Source organism: Dunckerocampus dactyliophorus, chromosome 13 (genome assembly GCF_027744805.1).
Source record: "Dunckerocampus dactyliophorus isolate RoL2022-P2 chromosome 13, RoL_Ddac_1.1, whole genome shotgun sequence".
NCBI classification, from domain to species: domain Eukaryota; kingdom Metazoa; phylum Chordata; class Actinopteri; order Syngnathiformes; family Syngnathidae; genus Dunckerocampus; species Dunckerocampus dactyliophorus.
This window is the reverse complement of record NC_072831.1, coordinates 18,375,817-18,396,605: the sequence shown is the minus strand read 5'-3', so window position 1 is coordinate 18,396,605 and position 20,789 is coordinate 18,375,817. Positions and strand designations below refer to the sequence as shown.

The 20,789-nt window shown below is 39.7% G+C and overlaps 1 protein-coding gene across 2 annotated transcripts in view; it reads left to right on the top strand.

Moving 5' to 3' along the window:
• The window catches only part of alk (ALK receptor tyrosine kinase), a 375,499-nt gene that overhangs the window by 76,588 nt on the left and 278,122 nt on the right, over window positions 1-20,789 (top strand). The window lies entirely within an intron of this gene.

Sequence of the window (20,789 nt, the reverse complement as noted above, 5' to 3'; positions counted from 1 at the left end):
TTACAACTCACCTCACTCCCGCTCTCTTTCCACCTGTCTGCCTTTATGTCGCTCTTTCTCTCTCTTTCGCGCAATGCACACCCCACGGCTGCCTGTTGGCCTCAGTGTCAGGCTTAGCATCCATGGCCCAAGCCAGCTCTTTGAAAAAGTGCAAAGCAGCAGACCAAAGCAGCTTATAGAAGGGGAGCACAGAGAGGCCTCATTTTGAGTCTCTCTTTTTTTTCTTTTTTTTTTTTTTTGGGGGCCAAAACCACCTCTGATATAGTGCCTGCTCTCATGCTCCCAGCAGGCTGCACTACAAGATACCTGTGTGATCACAACTGACAGACAGACAGCAGGACAAGACCCATGTGACCAAGCGCTCTGAAGTCAGCATGTGTTGAGTGGAGTGAAACATATCGCTGAGTATGCTGAAAAATGATCTGTACTTCCACTTTACTCGGGGCCTCGTAAAACTGATACGTAAAACTTGCTTACATATGCATATTTGTGACTAATAATGAGCCGTAGTCAATAAAGAAACAGCGATTATTTATTAATTAATATATTTTTTTAAAAACGTAATAGGGTGAATCCGCAAAACTTGAAGCGCAATGTGGGGAGGGTCGAGTGCACCGCTGTTTTGGTTATTCATTCTTTCTAAAACGTCAGACGAAAACTGAAACATGAGAACGGAAGCTATTTTTGTAACAGGAAAAAATTGAAATCCAGTTAATTAGTTGCAGACACACAAAAATACTAACAAAAAATCAAATTTACTGTATGAATTGCGAGGAGCAGAGAGGAACGAGGGGAGGAGTTGATCCTCACCAACTACTTCTCAATGTCTTTGATCGTTTGTGATCTATGTTTTGGTAACACCACCGTTAGCCAGACATTGTCATTAACTAGCAATATTGAACATGATTAATTGGTGAATTATTTTTATGACAAATTCCGGGTCAAACATTTTATTTTGCATGATCAAATGCTGAATACGTTTCACATGAGTCCCAATCGTGCTACGGATCATCGATTCCGGTCTGATCCTTCCATCTGAATGGGTTGAATTTGAGCATCAGTTTTTTTTGTCCATTTGTGATTGCGATGATCTATATTTGGAAATCTGCATATTGATTTGATACCAAAGTGAAGGGAAAAGTTTAACAGACATGATAAAGCTGTATGTAAAGTATACAAAAATACTCTACCAGCGAATCCCGACTCTCTCATTTTGACACGCAAAACAGTGCCAGTTTTCACCGCTGCACAGTGCGGGGATTGGAACACCAATATAAATGAAATCTTCAAGATTAAACACTCTTTATGCACAACAGAATCAACAAACGTACTTATTTGTTCATATGACGAACACAGGAGCAACAAACAACGTCATGCTGTGTCTCCTTCCTGCTTTTGTGCTCCATTTTGCGCCCATTTTGTACGATAACGAGACAGTGTACAAGGCCGAGGCATAATGTTGGTGAAATTTTTAGTTGAAAACCGAATCGTATGACAACGGGGGTGTGGGAAAACAAAGGTTTGACTGTATTTTTTTTACTTTTTTTGTCGTTATTGAAAGGCTCTACAAACACAATCTACTTTCACTGTGCGACTTTTTCATTTTTATAACATTGCCTCTGGTAGAAATAATCCATTCTGGGGGAAACAGACAGGTGTACCATATAAGGTTTAAGCCAAAAAGAAGCTTCTGTTAGGTTTTACCCGGTCTTTACACAAACGCTGAAATATGCAGCACCGGAGGGGCTGCGTGGGCAGGGGAACGTCAGATAAAGTTGCCTGGAACAAGAGTCTTTTATGCAGTCACTGAGTGGGAGCATGGAACTTAACTCTTGTAGCAACTTTACTGTCCCTACAGGGAAATTCATTTTTACAACACATAGCCAGTCCAACACTACATGAATACACCAGATGGTATTCCAATACATTGCGTGTGCATCAGCTTACTATATAGAGCAACGTCCGTTGTAAAACAACAATTAGATGCCTCTGGGTGACCTGTGTCTGAGTGAAAATCTAAGGCTTATATTTGTTTAGCGTACCAGAGTAAGCCACTTGAAACAGTGCAACACACTGACTTAGACATTTTTATTCTCCCTTTTAGTTCTACATCTTTAAATGGGAAATGTGTATGTGAGTGAAGCAAGAACATTTTTTGTCTGTTTGTTTCAAAAACAAATTCAAAAACATATTACACATACTGTATACTACAGACCATGACGATGCAGGCCAGCAAACATCTACCAAACATTACAGATATACAAGAAATGAAATGCAAGAGACAACGCAGCTGACGTCAAGGCAGCATATTAAAAAGGTTTCAGCACATTTTACATCATGAAATAACTGTTTCACAAATTAAAGTACAGAAAACACACAATTCTATAGTGGAGTTCAGGACGCTAAGCAGAGCCATTAAACAATTGATATTTAATTGATAAGTGAATGCATATCTTTTGTTATAGATATAGGCATCTTACCGTTGAGTTAGTTTATCTGTAAGCGGAATAATAAAAACGAAAGTTGCAATTCCGTGTGTCGCTTGTCTGTTCGCCATTGGCTTTGCCGCGGAGGCACAACAGAGAATCAGGAGGGGAGTTTAACGTCAGCTGACTGCTGTCATATGACATCTACAAAGTGACATTTATGACATAGGGGACACATGCGATCAAGCCACACTACCTTCGCGATCAACCGGTAGCTTGCGATTAACGTAATGGGCACCCCTGATGTAGACAATACCAACACAGGGTTTATTACTCCACGTGTGTTATTCAAAAGGCCCCACAAGAAAGCCAATGCTTCCATTATCTCACACAGCAAATAGCACAACATTTTTCTAACAGCAACATAGATGTATTATTTTTCACCAATTTCAGTGGTTCTGTGCCTGGGCAAGCTCAAAAAACATAGTACAGCGTTTCCCCGCTCACATCGCGGTTCACCATTCACGGATTTGCTCTTTTGCTGATTTTTGCACATTTTTTTTAAGAACGTATGAACGTGCATTGTGTTCGGCATCCTTGTGGCGTATTAGAGCGATCTATCGGTGCTCTGTTGCATGTGTCTGTTATTGCATTTACTACTGCTACCAGTAGAGGGTGTTCAGTAAATATAGAGCAACAGTCCTGATTAAAAGAACAGTCCTGATTGGCTAAGGGAGAACCTGCCCATTGTATTTTGTGTTATGATTGGCTGTAGACCATTGTCCATCAATCTCCTTTGTGCAGGACTTCCTGTTTCCTGTTGTATGACTGCTAGCTGCTAGCTTGTTTAAACAAGAAAGACATGTGATCAAATGTGAATGCCTGTCTGAGAAAAGTCTATAAAGTGTATGGTGAGGGATTTTACAGCCTTAAAACATATCTAATAATACAAAAATATGTGTGGCTACTTTGCGGATTTCACTTATTGCAGGCTATTTTGGGAACCTATCCCCTGCGATTAACGAGGGACCACTGCAATGCAAAAAATAATAAATGTCTGCAAAGATGACGTGCCTGTGCAAAAAGGCAGACTTCCTGTATGTACTGTATGCGTGTGGACGCACACAACTGCACACGATCTTCCTTACATAAATCCGATGTCATGTGGAACTGCGTGGCGCTGTACAGTCACTTTCAAACATAAAAGGTCACCTCATGAGTGAACATCTAACTGAGCCTTTTGATAAATGGTACTTTGGCAGACCATCGAACAGAGTTTAAAATCATTCCCAACAGGGTCTTTGGGATGGGTAAAATTACAGTATTTCTGTTACATTGTAGTAATTCTACCATAAACGTTATCTTCCAGTATACTGCCAGGGCATTCACCATCCAGCATTTTAAGCACTCATTCCCTCACACCACACCACACTAAAAATACAAAACAAATATAAACAGTAATTCCTCATTTATCGTGGTTAATTGGTTCCAGACCTGACGGTGATGAGGAGGATTTCTTATTTATAAATCAGTTTTTTCGTAGTTAGTCCATAGAAAACCTGTTTATGACCTTCTAAATAAGATTTTTGATACGCTTTACAAGATAAAAGCAAACAAATAAGTGTACAAAATGGCAACATAACAGCACAAAGTGAAAAACCGAAAAGCAGGCTTCAGAACAAATGCAGTTAAAAGTGCATACAAAGGACACGATTAAGATACGTACGTTTTGAATGAGTTATCTGCTAAGAGCACTGCAGAACAAGTGTGTTTATAAGCTAGTCTGGAAAGTAAGAATGCAGCGATCAGGCTCTTATGCTGCTGATTCCGATACCGATCACCCATGAGTGAAATCGGCATGGATTCATTATACATTTTTCTATTTATTTATGATGAGTGCTCTTGGCCTGCGGTGCCGTATGAAGGGGAAACGTCATATTTTAGTTCATTTAGCCATTTTTATGGCACATACATACAATTTGCTAAAATAAGCATTTTTTTTTTACTAATAATAGTCCATATTCAAACAGAAAACAGCAATGATTTATTAATTAATATATTTTGGACCGAAACAGTGAACAAATGAATGAATGACCAAAACAGAGGAGAACCAAATGGATATTCTTTCAACAAAGCAACAAATTGCCAGCTTCCTACGGTCAAAGGAGGTGGATGTAAGTATCGACACCATCGATACTTACATCCGACTGCATGGCAGACACAACGTCACACCCGTCCGTCATCATCAACAGCGAATTCAAAACTGCACTGCTGAAACGTCTACATGAATGAGCATCTGACAAAACGCAACGCTGACATCACCAAGAAAGCACGAGACTCGAGGAAGCAGGGAAAGGTGCAAAGCACTTGGAGCACCGATGGCAAAATCTACATCGACTACTACATCGGAAGACCAGTAGAAGCAAGAGTGCTTGTTGTGAACGATGAACGATATCAACGATCTGGATACGTATTAAAGATCATATTACCATGACAGCAAGGAAAATGGAGCATACTGGAATTAGGAACCCAAGTATCCGCATTGAGTGACGCTTACAGCAACAGAGGAACTTTGTTTGTTTTGGTTTAAAATAAATAATAAAATGATAACAACTGCTTTGACTGTGTGGAAGAATAATGTAAATAGTGAATTAGTGCATGTTGAATACAGGAAGTGAACAATTTTCGGACACGTGAAATTGTGAATTGTAATGCATGCCAGTGTCATGCTTGGCGTACAGTTAAGCACATCCTCCTGCCAAATTGTTTTTTTTTTTTTAATGAATATGAACTTTGGTGTACACAACTTTCAGGCTCTGTTTTGTGCATATGCAACCTTTATTAATGAGACCCCGGGTCTGCTCAGGTCCACATGACCAAACGCCGCTGCTGTGAGTTTTTACAGTCTGACAAGGAAAGCCTCCAGAGCTCCAGCAAACAATGCTACGGATCACCCAAAATGTCATGCCACTGCTCAAAATGAAAGGAAAGAATTTGTTCCATGTCACATTCTATTGGGCTGCGTTATTCTTTTCCTGAAACACAGGAAGATCAAACTCATAAATATCGCCTCTTCTGGGACTGATGAAACACAAACAACCAATTAAAATCATGCTTGCAACAGCTGTACTCTCGGTGCACAAACTTCTATCTCGTTTTTGTTAGTCTTTCATTCCGTGCAAGGTACAGCCTAGTTTTCGGAACTAGGTTGCACAGGCATCAACTGTGCAATTTTAATGATCAGGATCCAGGCAGTCTTTCCTGCAAAAGTGTTTCATTTATACATGGCAACTGCTGTGCACCACCCCTCTATTCTTATGTAAGTTTTATTTAATATTGCTGACATGCCCCGTCCCCAAACCCCTAAGCTATCATTTTCCTGTTAATATAAATTTGACTTCTTTTGAAACTTGAAGCGTAAGCTGACATATATTTACATTTGCGCTGCTTGCTCAGAGCGGTGATGATGTCAGGAAAGTAGCAAATATCAGCCATCTCATCACTTTGCTTTAAATGGGGGGGAGGAAGTGAAAACGTTGCTGTCACCAACACACAGTGATGTACTTGCAAATCAGCTACGCAGTCCTGCTTGTATTGTGACCATTCAGGTCAGGAAGTGTTAAGGATTGCTGCCAAAAAGGGCAAGTTGAACATTGGCTCAACATAAGTCGCAGATACAAAAAGCAGTGTGCTGTCGAGGCTTCAGTCAGCGTGAGACCGAGCCCAAACCAAATCGTCTTTTTTCCTTGAGTGGATTTCTCTCCTCTCTGCTCATGCAGATGAACTGGTTTTGGCCTAAAAGACAAATGCGACCTAAATGCAATCTGTTTTAACAAATACAAACAAAAATAGTATAGTCTAAATGTCTTAGTTTATTTACGTTCCTATGCTTTGCTTTCCTTTCTGAGAAAACACCACAGTAGCTGTGCTCCACCCTGTAGAGTGCAACCTCGGTTTTCGTTTTCGTGATGAAGCCTCTCCAACAGGTCCGTCTAAAACCGAATCGTACGAAAACTGAAACAATTTTTCACATTGGAAACAATATAAATCCAATACAGTACACGCAGTGTGTATTAATAACGCGACAAGAATGAATCACCAACGGGTGGGATTCTTTGTTTGGGCACTCGAGTCCGCGAAATAATACGTTGGCAAACATGTAACATTCTCATTGGAATTTGCCAAATGAATGATCCTTACAGGATACCGTAGTATCATGTAAACCAAGTATTGTGAGATTTGGTGTGTGATCCAAGTGGGAGTCGTCCGCCCACATCGTTATTAATACCTCAATATTCAACGTGCCAAAGGGTAAAATACAATTTTGTTTTGCGCAATATTGTATTATAACTGAATGTACGAGAGCGGATGAAACATTTTGGAAAAAATGTTGGTCAAAACCTGGGGCGTTCGAAAACTGAGGTTCCGCTGTATATGTTGCAGTGCAACACGGAATACAGACTGCACTGTGACTGTCCCAAACTAACATCCCAATCAGATAACGCTTGAAACGTTCTCTCAATTCTGATGACAAAGGTCACAGTTTACCAGTATCGCAACTGATACTCTAAAGTGGCATTTCACAAACTTTCATAGTAGAAAGCACTAGAACGACTCCAAATCAGTCCTCAAAGTCAAAATAAAGATGTGTCCTTTGATGAATGACATATGAAATTAGAGAAATTATAAACATGTGGCCTTGTAGAGGAAGAGGTGATGCTGCAATGTAAATAAGATACATAAGAAAAGTCTATTTAGTTAGTTTAATACAAGAACAAGGTATCTGTTCTGAAAGGCATAGCCTTAAAGGACTTCTTGTGTGATCCGGCCCGACAGAAAATAAAATAAAATAAAGTTGACCCATAAGCTAACCATCAATAATACATCCAAAAGTATTCTCCTTGTTCTGTTTTTTTAAAAAATCACTGAGGATGCACGTATTGTCATTCAATCCTGGAAAAAGAACAGCTCAAATAAATGATGAAGGACCTAAAATTCTGGGTTTTAATAAGAAATAAACAAATATGGCTTATGACTGGAAATATATGTATCGTGTACTGTATGTATGTATGTATACAGTATATGTGTGTGTGTGTGTGTGTGTATGTGTGTGTGTGCATGTGCCTGTGTGCGCGTATGTGTTGATATCTTAATCTCTCAATTGGTTGATCATGGGGGGTGGTGCTTTTCTTTTCTTGTAGCATCCAAGCTCAGCATCAAACTCACTTCTCACCTTTACTTTCAAACAAATGACATAATTGTGTTTTAACCTCGTCCAGTGTCAGCTGAGGTAACATTTTCTTGTGCAATACTTATTACCAAAGCCCATATATGAATAATTGACAAAAAAAATCCGCAGCTGTGATTGAAAGAACAAAACATTTTTAAGCCCGGAGAAAGAACACAAACACTGAATATATGATAATATATGCAGCCCTTTAAATTGTTTAAGATTATGTTGATCCACCGTTGGAGGATGATCAAAATGAGGAGACGTCTGGGCTGAACCTGATGATATTTTCTCATTTATTGTTTCTTCTTTTATTGAGCTCAAAAGGTACTCTTTGTAAAAAGGATGATGAAAGTAATTCACAATAGCCGCACAAAAGCTCTCCAGGTTCATTCATGCCGACTACTGACCATACTGATAAAAAAAAGAGCCAACCAAACCTTTTACTTTCCAAGTTTTTTCTTATCCCCAGCCGGCAATGCCGCCAAAGCATTTACTGTCTGCATTGAAGCAAAAGCCCTGATTGCCTCATTACTGCCAGCTAACCCTGCATGCCAAGCACAGCCCTCAACTCAAATACTTGCCAATCAATCATAGCGAAAAACTTTACCGTCTGATGGATGCTGGAAACCCACAGAGTGCGTCCAGACGGTCTTACAATGTAAACCAGCTTAAGGCAGCACAGTTTATTCTACTTTGCATGATGCTTGTACTGCTTTTAACATACAGTATTTGCAGACTTCGATTTATTTATATATATGAACTAAAATGCAAATACAGTACAGTTTGAGGCAATCCAAGACGTTGGTGAACTGTACTACACTGGCCACCACGTGTCACTAGTATCACACACCAGACTTGATTGCCAACGACAGGCTTTTATTGGTTTATAATTATTGATCTCACAACAGGCACAATAATAACATCATTATAACAATAACAATACCACTAATGATAGTCGTCATCATCATCATAATAATAACAGGCCACTGTTCTGGCTGTAGTCCAGCTGACACTCCCTGACGTCTCTTCCTGTCCACATGTCCGGAAGACATTTATTGAAACACACACCATCTTTGTGTCTCCAATGGCTTATTTTCTCTGATTATATTGGCAATATTGGGTAATATGAGTGTAAAGGTAGCTATAGGGGTGTTATTTCATGTCTAGAGGGCTCTAATCCTGGTTAAAATGGTTTTTAGATAGTCATAGACAGATTTTCTATGCCATCCATCCATTTTTATCCTGCTTGTCCTCGCTAGGGTCGGGCAGTTTAGAGTCACCAATTAACACAACATGCATGTTTTTGGAATGTGGGAGGCTATTAGTGTACCTGCAGAAATATGGAGTATTTTAAAAGAACAGGATGCTCTCATGATCTTGGAAAATAAGATGGAGATGCAACTTCACATACTGTATTGTCTGAAAGAGTCTTTGTGACCCTTCATGCAAAGCAGTCCTGTTTTGGCTACGTTCTCCGCATTCTCCCTCATCAACTCTCTTCGAAGCTTGTCAGCTTTGGTTAAGCAATGTGTCAGGGATACATAGATTGGACAATTAAGTTTGCCTTCCTCTTTTATGCTACATGCAGTCATCTCCGAGCCGTCTCTCGCATCCTAGATGACAGATAAGACTGAGTGCAGACCATTGAATTCCCTTTACCCCCCCCCCCCTCTCTCATACAGTCTTTTTTTGCTGTTTTCTTTTCTCCCAAGGTGGCTCATTTGAGTCAGAATTGTGTGTAAAATGTTTTGAGGACAACATGAGCTCAGCTTAGCCTCCTTCCTTAGCCATCCTTCTTTCAGAACGGTTCTGCCTCTTTCCTGAAAGTATGCTTAGCACTGACAGGGCGCATGAAACAAGCACTTTGATTTTCAGAAGCTGAGATATAAGGAATATCTTCAGGAATTTTTGTGGCGCACTGCCATCGGGGGAGTCTGCCTTGCACTTGGGAGACAGCATGAAGGGCAGGAGGTTGGCGAGGGACAGCCGGGGCAACGTTGTCCTTCTTCAGTTATTCTTCCACCGCGCACACATAACTACTTCTCGGGTGACTCGCGTATTTATGAAACAAACCGCAGAGGTTGAAACTACATTTTTAAGTAGTTATTGGGAGTGAGTCACAAAACGTTGTAAACTGAGGACCGCCTGCAACTCTATACTGCACTGACTACTCTAAGTCATATCTAAGTTGCATTTCTATAATGTAGTCCATTGGGAGGATTTATGAAACTGTATTCACGTGTGTGTGAGACTATTTTGCGTCCAACAACCAACAACATAATAACACCCTGGATAACTCAGTGAGTAATGTGGGGAAGTACGTACGTACGTATTTTGAGGATTCCTAATCTGACCCACAAGTAGAGGGATTCTGGCCCACTGAGGGGTTATCCACATGAAAATGTTTTCAGGTCAAAATGCAAAGTATTTTATTATTTCAGCCTCTTGTCCACACGAGAACGGCATTCTGGGTGACCTGAAACGGTAAAACGGCGGCTTCGTATCACTACGCGCTCTCACCTGCCTATTGTTGTGTGTGTTCCACAGCGTTTACATGCACGGATGGAGACTTCTGCGACAGGAGACTCAAGTTGCAGCAGTCTCCATCCGCTGTGGAACACGTACACAACAACGGACAGGCGAGAGCGCGCAGTGATAAGACGATTACTCTTTTGAACGCATATTATTTTGAGAAACCAAACTCTTTATTTAAGTGACCCAAGCAAGTAACTGGTACTGCGTTCCTCCTTACCGAAATCCGACCAGAACTTACTGCGGGCTAAGTCACTGTTGGTACACTACACTGCTGATGGGGACGTCATCCAACTTCATGTCAGAAACTCTGAACTATCCGTTCAAAGGGTTCACGTGACTGGAAAGTGAAAAGAAGTTGATGAATGTTGCTTTTTTCCCCAATTTATATAAAAATCAACTGACCGAACATAGTTAGGCTCTGCAGGAGGAAGTTTTTGTTTCAAATAAGCACTTCCATCTTAAAGTAGTAATTAAATAGTAGTTAATTAGTAATAGTCAACGTGAAGTATACACCAGGGATTCCTGTGCAAGTACTTCATACCACCACCACAGAACGTCAGGGCCTCAGGAAGTTTACTTCGAAGAACATGACTGACACGATTGCCAAATGGATTGTACAAAACTACACATCAATTATTATCGTCGAGGACACAGGCTTTACAAAGGTACGTTATTTATATAAGATGCATTGTACAAGACGTCATCAAGAAGCAAAATTACGACATAAAACACAATACAGTTAGAAAAGAATGGGCCTTCATCACAATTCATCTAAATTAATCCACAGGTTTATCTGAAAATGTTTTAGCCATTTAACAGCTCTTATAAAAATACATATACAGGTGCATGTCGATAACAACATATCCAATATTGTGCAAACGTTACTTGACTTCAGGAGTTTAAGTCACACTAAGAGTATAAGGTTCTGTGTAGCACAGCCAGGTTGAATCCCAAGATGCAGAGTGGACGGAGATACGTGCAAATAGTTCTTTAATAACTACCTCAAAATACAAGAAGAAAAAACTATGGTGCCATAAAAACTAACTAAGAGGGCACCGTCAAAAATCGGCAAAAAGGAAAAATTAACACAAACAGCTGAACTGACCGGGTGAAGCTACATGTATCTGCACAGGATGGTACAAGAAAAAGCCAGAAGCAGACTAGCATAACATACAAAGGAGTAAAGATAGCATGTGGCTTTATGTCGCCACGATGAATGGCCGAGTGCCATCCAGTCGCAACAAGTGCGACTAAGAGGACAAAGCTGATGGGGAACAATTGCGGAACATCTTGTAGCTATGCCCATTTAAGGGATTGCCAGAATCTAAAGAAGAAACACAAAGGCAGTTATAGAACAAGAAGGCAAGAAGGACAGAAAATACAAAAATATAATAGAAACCAAACCAATGTCACAGCAGAGCGCGACAAAGAGACCAATTAAATGCTCATGGAGTTTTTGCAGTTCATTTGCTGATTTGAGCACACACCCGTAGTCTCCAATAGTGGACTTTCTGACAGTTTTCCAAATTTTATGAGATGCCGAATCTTGAGTTTTTATTAGGTATTTATTATAATTGTCACAATGATTAAGAAATTAAGAAATACATTCTTGAAACATTTAACTCTGCTGGTAGTGAGTATGAGTTTCACTTTTTGAATTCTTCTCTCGAAACAAATTAACTTTTGATGCCATCTCTACACAAAGACGAAGACCGCACTCCCTTGTTTATTACAGTTAATTGGCTCCAGACCCGACCGTGATAAGTGAAATTCTGCAAAGTAGGATTCCTTATTAATAAATGGAATATTTTCATAGTTATGGCAAAGAAATACTGTTTACGACCTTCTAAATACAGGTTGTAACATTATTAGAGCCCTCTAGACATGAAATAACACCCCTATAGTCACCTTTACAATTGTATTGCCCAATATAGTAGCCATAATAACTGAAAATAAGATGTATTAGACGTAAATAAGACACACCAGACTCACACATTAGCATTAGGAGAGTTCCCTGTTGCATTTTTCTGGACCGCCTATTTATGCAACATGTCTTGTGAAAGCCTTATATTTGTATTTTCATTCATTTAATCATTTTCATGCTTGAAAATGCTTCATTAAGGCCAAGAGAAAATTTTCTTAAATATGCATATTTTTTTTATTAATAATAGGCTGTAGTCAACCACAAAACATTAATAATTTATTAATTAATTTTGAAAAATGGTGATAGTCATCCCTCACCACTGTACTGGAAGAAGTGACAGTTGTCATTAAGTGTAATACTGCACATACTTGGACTATAGACAGCAGTATTAATGATATCGTATCTTGGGTTGGTGTATTGATACTCTACCATGAGCGATATCTATGTGGAACATTGCAAAATTGATTTTTTTGGTCCACCCCTAAAATGTTTGCGGTACTAGTTTCATACGGAAGTGCTTCACAGTGTCTCTAATGGCACAACTGCATACACATCAACTCTCTTCTGTCGAAGCTAAAGTTCTCATTAACTATGATGCTGTGGCAAGAATAGCTCAAGCTGCTAGAAACTCATCAGCCCTACTGAGAGAAACCCTGAAATCCACGTCTCAGCGGATCTCAGGGCCCATGTTCAGTCAAGCCGCAAGACAGTGCCAACTGAGATAATGAGAAGCACCTCTGTGTTTTCGCTTGCTACTTCTGTTTAAGGGTTTAATTGCTGATCAATAACTCAGTCAATGTGACAGTTTAGCTGTGAATTTTCATTAGCCATGAGTTTGTTTTCTAAGTAAGAGCACTGGCAAATATAACACGCTCCTCCATCAACAAAGATTAGGGTAATTTTAATCAAATATGCATGTTAAAAACACCTTGGTACTCCTTCCTGTTTGTCTCCATATACTGTATCTCTTTGTTATTTGTAACTCTAATCACTGAGGAGCTGTCCTTTAATTTGTCTTTGATCCGACTATAGCGGAAAATGACACAGGTTCTGTTCTGTAAAAATGTGTTCACTAACTACGGGCTTGAAGAGAAGGCTTGACTTGTCATTTTTGCTCTCTTGCTTCAAGTGTCATACATTCTCCAATACGTTGCGCACAGGTGTATTAAAAAACTCAAATATTATCTGTGAGATAAAAAGCTAAATTCCAATGGCCAAATTTGCACCACCAGGGATAAGACAGCCGTATCCTTTCTGTTGTTTTGTTCTGCCATACATTTCTGTTGCTTTTAAAATTGCTGCTGACCTTGGTCCAGGTATTATGTTTTACTGGAGCTGCAAAACAGACAAGATCTGGGCTTCCACTGTATGTGCATGCTTGCAAGTATTTGTCTGCATGTCGATTTTGGATTTTTTCATTCTGTGGGGTTCACAGAATGTTTGAATCTGTCCAAATTCAACACACAGAACACAGCACCAAAAAAAAAAAAAATCTGCCGATCTGATTATGCAAATGATACAGAGATTAATACTATTCATGAAATTGTAATGAATTTTCAACTGTTTATCTACTGGATGGAAAATTAAGATGACCTTTGAAACCAGAGAAAATACACTGCCACAGCTGCATTGCTTCATGAAAGTCAATCATTATGCATTTCTTTCAGAATTATTTGTTATTATTATGTACTTAGCAAAATGGCATTTTGTTGGGTATTGCCGGACAATGGCCAAAATAAACTCCCAACTGCTGCAAGGTTTGACCCAAGCATCTGCGTAACTTCAATGTTACTGGCAGAGGTGTAGACTCCAGCCACGCAACTTGGACTCCAGTCACTATTTTGATGACTGTGGACTCAAATTGGCAATATAATCAAAGACTTGCACCTCGACTTGGACTTACATCAATAACTTTAGCCTGATGACTTAAAAATACTTGAGATTTTCAGTGAGTGTGTTGAGTAAAATGTGTCCCCTATGTGTTCCTATTTTCATAGAAAACCTGTTTTATGACTTTGTAAATATTTTTTTAAGATTATTAGAGCCCTGTAGACATGAAATAACACACCTATAGTCACCTTTACACTTCCATTATTCATTGTTTACATCACATTGCGCAATTCTGATGCTGCAGGGACTCGAGGCGGCCGCTACCTAGCAAGCTAGGGAGCTAACCAGTTTGCCTCAATTTTTTTTCTTCTAAACTCAAGCAGCCAAAAACTTACCACTTCCACACTTGCAAAACACTGACTTGCTGCCACCTCTGGTTGCTGGTGGGAACCGCTGGTCAGATATTGTCATGAATGTCCATTCGTATTATTGTCAAGTTTTGACACAATGACTGACCCCTCGATTGCAACAACTACTGAAAAATGGAGTTATGAAATTGTGGTTGGCATACTTTCACACTTTTGAATTTGGACATGTTGCTTAGGGCTGCAACTAATGATTATTTTCTTAGTTGATTAATCTGAAGCTTGTTGTTTCGATTGAGTAATCGATTAGGCCTTAGATGGACCAAATCAATATGAACCAAACACAAACAGTTAGTGGTTTGGTCCGCAATATATCAGAAAAGAGTGAAAAATGTTGATCACTGTTTCCGAAGTCAAAGCTGATGTGTGTGAATCTTTTGTTTAGCCTAAAACACGATAATAGGTCTGCTTTCATGGATGGCTAAGGAAATAAAAAGAATATTTACATTTGAGTGGCTGAAATCAGAGGATATTTACATTTTTAAATAAAACAATTAATTGAAAACCAAAATAGTTGATTAATTGGACAGTCATCGATTCATTCTTGCAGCTCTAACGTTGGTAAGATAATTGGATATTTGAGTATCTTGGATCTAAATATGTTATAATGTTACTGAAGTGAGATTACAGTTGCATCACTGTCACTTGAAGATTTTAAACACTAATCATTGTGATTCTACAACCAACAACCTCAGCAAAGAGAGAGAGCACGTTCAAGACCCGCTATGCACCAAAAACCTGTAAAGATGCCAATTTACTTCCTCAACAATGCTTACAGTGAATGCCCTTGAGTAATGCCCAGCATTTCTAATTGCTTGTCACAACATCTAACAAAAGCAACTTAAAGCGTTTATATTTTCCGCCTTTTTTTCTTGTGTGTTTTCTGATCGTCTTTCGAAGAAATACATAGATGTGGTCATAATAGAAATGCCATTGAAAGAAAACAAATCCAAGGATACCCCACAACTCTTAAACAATATGTTAAATATGCAAAACCACATAAATCAAAACAAAGTCAAGAACAAGATTTTGAGGATTTGAGATTTGCGTTAAGGCTTTTGCAGTTTTATTAAAACACTTCTCATGACAATTTATTAACTCAAATTTATTCAAACACAAATTCCGGACTATTGAGCACAACAATTTTTTTAGGTCACACTTAGAAGCTGCAGGTGTCCACGTTGTAACATGGGTAGTGATGTGCTATGCCTCTCATTTCCTTTCCGATCCAAAACTGAGTAAAATTCAAAGTGATATCAGTGAGTGGAAAACGTTATAAAGCAATTTCTAAAACTTTGGGACTCCAGCAAACCACAGTGAGAGCCATTATCCGCCAACGGCGAAAACATGGAACAGTGGTGAACCTTCCCAGGAGTAGCCGGCCGACCAAAATTTCCCCAAGAGCGCAGCGACGACTCATCGAAGAGGTCACAACATCCAAAGAACTGCAGGCTTCACTTGCCTCTGTTAAGGTCAGTGTTCATGACTCCATCATAATAAAGACACTGGCTAAAAACAGCCTGCATGGCAGAGTGCCAAGACAAAAACCACTGCTGAACAAAAAGAATATTAAGGCTTGTCTCAATTTTACCAGAAAACATCTTGATGATGCCGAAAACCTTTGGCAAAATACTGTTTGTAGAAGGTGTGTGTCCCATTACATCTGGCGTAAAAGTAACACCACATTTCAGAAAAAGAACATCATGCCAACAGTAAAATATGGTGGTAGTAGTGTGATGGTCTGGGGCTGTTTTGCTGCTTCAGGACCTGGAAGCCTTGCTGCGATAAATGGAACCATGAATTCTGCTGTCTACCAACAAATCCTGAAGGAGAATGTCCGGCCATCTGTTTGTGACCTTAAAACTGAAACCAACTTGGGTTCTGCAGCAGGACAATGATCCAAAACACACCAGCAAGTCCACCTCTGAATGGCTGAAGAAAAACAAAATGAAGACTTTGGAGTGTCCTAGTCAAAGTCCTGACCTGAATCCTATTGAGATGCTGTGGCATGACCTTAAAAAGGCGCTTGATGCTGGAAAACCCTCCAATGTGGCTGAATTACAACAATTCTGCAAAGATGAGTGGGCCAAAATTCCTCCACAGCGCTGTAAGAGACTCATCGCACTCAACGCTTGATTGCAGTTGTTGCTGCTAAGGGTGGCCCAACCAGTTATTAGGTTTAGGGGGCAATCACTTTTTCACACAGGGCCATATAAGTTTGGATTTTTTTTCTCCCTTAATAATAAAAAGTTTCATTTAAAAACTGCATTTTGTATTCAGCTGTGTTGTCATTGACTAATATTCAGAATTTGTTTGATGATCTGAAACATTTAAGTGTGACAAACATACAAAAAAATAAATCAGGAAGGGGGCAAACAGTTTTTCACACCACTGTGTGTAACTTCTTAAATATCTTACAAAATATTAAAGTGACCCTTGCATCCTTTCATTTTTCACTATATGGCCTGTGGTGGAAAATGTCCTTTAGCACCAGTAGAGAAAGGAAATAAACTGCTTTATTCTGCAGAAGGGGAAGACAGTTGAAGTTGACCCATTCATGGCGTATCACTGCAAAACCATTCTTCATCTTTTTATACATGTTGAATATGTTTGTTAGTTAGTTGGATGGGTTTGACCTGATAATTTGTCTACCTGTCCATGCGCACACACACACACACACACACATTACAATGTAATTCAGTCTTTAGAAACGTAATAAATACTTTTCTTTTTAATATTAACAGTCTGTTAAGCTCAGCAAGGGGTGACATGCACAGTATATGTCTATGCATGAAACATCTGTATTGCTTAACATTTCATTAGGCTGCTGCATATGAGACATTTTCATGTTATCTCGGCTTCACTTTAGTATTCTTAATGATCTTGTATTTCAATCTCCCCAAATCCTCTGCACACGCACCTCCTTCTTGAGCAGCACAGAACTCGAGGTGTAGCAGTGATTTCTACTCTGCCTCCTCTCTGGCCTCTGACAACTATAATGTTATTTTATTGCTGCTTTCTGCTCATTTTATGAATATGATTTAATATTCAGCTATGCACCAGTATAGTTTGTCATTAAATATTGTTCTTGCTATCAAAATAACCACTAGGCATGCACAGAAGCTTCAGGGAGGTTTTTTTTGGCTTAGGCTTCATTATTTGTCATATGCAGCAGTACCTCGGTTTCCGTTTTTTAATTTGTTCCAAAAGGTTAGGCGAAAACCGAAACGCACAAAAAAATCGAAGCAATGTTTCCCATAGCAAATAAGGTAAATCCAAGTAATCCATTTCAGACACCCAAAAATATTAATAAAATAAGTTTCACAGAGAATAATTATAGTTTTACATGCAGAAAACAATTATTATGAGCGAGTACACCATTAATCTGTATCTGCATCTGTTCACCCATCTAAATTATCTGTATCCGTATCTGTACTCGGAATGGGCGAGGCATATATCATAAGTGGGCATGGTTAAACTGGACATGAGTGGGGCTTAAATTGATACTTTATTTTAAGTCTGAAATTGACATGGATTGATCAGAAGTTGCTATATTTATTGTCTATTATTCAGCTATATGTGTACTGTGTATGTGTGTAAGTGCTCTGTAATTTTTAATTATCTGTGTGAAGTTGGTGATTTATGCAAACATCCAGTGATGGCAAACAGGGAAATAATCTGTCAACCTTGTTCACTGTACTGTCCACCTTGGGGTTGGGTTTGGGGTTAGTTTTGTGGTTAGGGTTAGGAGGGTTAGGGTTAGAGTTAGGATAGGGTTAGGGTTAGGAGGGTTAGAGTTAGGTTTGGGGTTAGTATTAGGGTTAGGTTTGGGGTTAGGGTTAGATTTGAGGTTAGGGTTAGGTTTGGGGTTAGTATTAGGGTTAGGTTTGGGGTTAGGGTTAGGTTTGAGGTTAGGGTTAGGTTTGGGGTTAGGGTTAGGAGGGTTAGCGTTAGGAGGGTTAGGGTTAGGTTTGGGGTTAGGGATAGGGTTAGGGGTTAGGTTTGGTGTTAGGGTTAGAGTTAGGATAGGGTTAGGGTTCGGAGGGTAAGCATTAGGAGGGTTAGGGTTAGGTTTGGGGTTGGGGTTAGGGTTAGGTTTGAGTTAGGGTTAGGTTTGGGGTTAGGGTTAGGAGGGTTAGGGTTAGGATTGGGGTTAGGTTTGGGGTTAGGGATAGGGTTAGGGGTTAGGGTTAGGTTTGGGATTAGGGTTAGAGTTAGGATAAGGTTAGGGTTAGGAGGGTTAGCGTTAGGAGGGTTAGGGTTAGGTTTGGGGTTAGTGTTAGGGTTAGGTTTGCGGTTAGGGTTAGGTTTGACGTTAGGGTTAGGTTTGGGGTTAGGGTTAGGGTTAGGAGGGTTAGGGTTAGGTTTGGCGTTAGGGATAGGGTTAGGTTTGGGGTTAGGTTTAGGGTTAGGGTTAGGTTAGGATAAGGTTAGGGTTAGGAGGGTTAGGGTTGGGAAGGGTTAGGGGTTAGGTTTGTGGTTAGGGTTAGGGTTAGGTATGGGGTTAGGGTTAGCGTACTATTGTATGATAATTTTAGCGAAAATTTTAATTTAAACCAGAATCATACAAAAACTGGGAGATTTGAAAGGTGAAATTTTCTAATATAGTGTCCCCCCCCAACCGTATTTACGTATTCTTGGCCTAAATTGTTTTCAAGCGTAAAAATGGCTACATGAACGAAAATATAAATATAAGGCATTCAGAAGACGTGATATATAGTGTCATATTTATGACTTATGTGCGCCTTTAAGGAGCGGGGCCTGGGAATTGATGTGCGTTACATTAGCTAGCTAGAGTTTACTCTGTTTAGCAGAGCGAGGTTGTCAAGGCATTGAAACTGTGAAAGATTTTCTTTGTCTTTGTTCGTGTCGACATGTGTGACACACAAAGTCTGTAGTTATCCCTTTGTTTTCACTGTAAATTACAACATCATCAATTCGCACAGCAAAGAGGGTGATAGATCCTTGTTGAAACAGGAGATATTACTCTTTTCATCTCAGCTGTTTGAGGGGAATCGAGACTTTGTTTGACTGACAGCAGCTGGCCATTCTGCCACCTCAGGGCAACAGAGTCAAAGTGTCAAGACCAGAGCTACAAATCACGGGCATACACCGTGTTAATAAAAAGCAATGTCACAGCAGCCTTTATGTACTAGCTGGATGATACACTTGTTCCATTCCAAAATTGTTTTATGTTCTGTTCCCTGTCTGACAGCTAGCAATATTCCATTCAAGTTTGCAACATTTAAAAACAGCACTAATGTGAATACGGCGTCAATTCACTATTGAGGTGGTTATAATTGGGTCTATGGATTGGTCAAGGAATTTGGAAGCAGAGATGTTTGGTATGTTTGAGTTTTGAATGTTGAATGTTGAATGTTACCTATGGATAGGACCTATGGAACTGTGGGTCACAGACAGTATACTCGTTCACTCACCTGGTTTCCGGCAGGTAGCACAGTTTCAGTTGCCACATAGTGACAGTGTTGCATGGTTGTCTGGCTGTATTAAGGCTAGGGTTAGGGGTTAGGGTTAGGGCTAGCGTTCGAACATACCGTCCAACATTCTGGCGGGCAGTGGTGCCATTATGACGATGGAACGTGATGGGTGTGATGTGAAGCAAATGCTGACTGAACGTAATACATGAACTGTATGTATAATGAATGCTACGCAGCTATTTTGACTGACATACTACTCAGGTAATGTACAGAACTATGAAGGAATCATGTGCGAGTTATTGACATATTGAATTGAATTGTGAATTACTCAATGATACCGACTATTTTGATTACCTGTGAACATTGACACTATGAATGTGAAATACTAATCATTAGTATTTAGTAAGGGTGCCACGATTAAAACGTGATGATCACTCTTGTTTAGAGAAAAGCTATCTTGTGGGAAGAGGGCAGTCGGCAGTCTACCAGACTGGTAGTTATGGCATCTCTAATACATGTAATATTGAAGTAGCAGTGCTCCAGGCAGAATTGGAACCGCACAACTGCTTTATGCACACGATAATCCCTGCAATCCTACCTGCACTCGGCATTCCCAGCACCACTCGCTTGCGACGTGTGACTGATTTTTCATCAGAGGTCAACACCCGCTGCTATGTTAATATCAAGGCAGAAGCTGTAGTAAATCCACATTTGATCAAAGTGACTTAAGATTTGTCAAATCAAAACACGATTGCTGCATATGACTTCTATCAAAACATGCGATAGTAGAGTCGAATTTGGACCTACTTCCTGCTCCCACACTCTAAACGTCATGGGAACAGTAGTTCTCTTAACCTAAATCTCAAGCTTTCTTCATCTTTACGTAACTACACGTCACGTGACTTTTAAAATTCAGTTCAGTTTTAGTGTTTGTTTCAATTTGTGGAAAGAAGTTCAACAGCTAACAGGTAGATCATT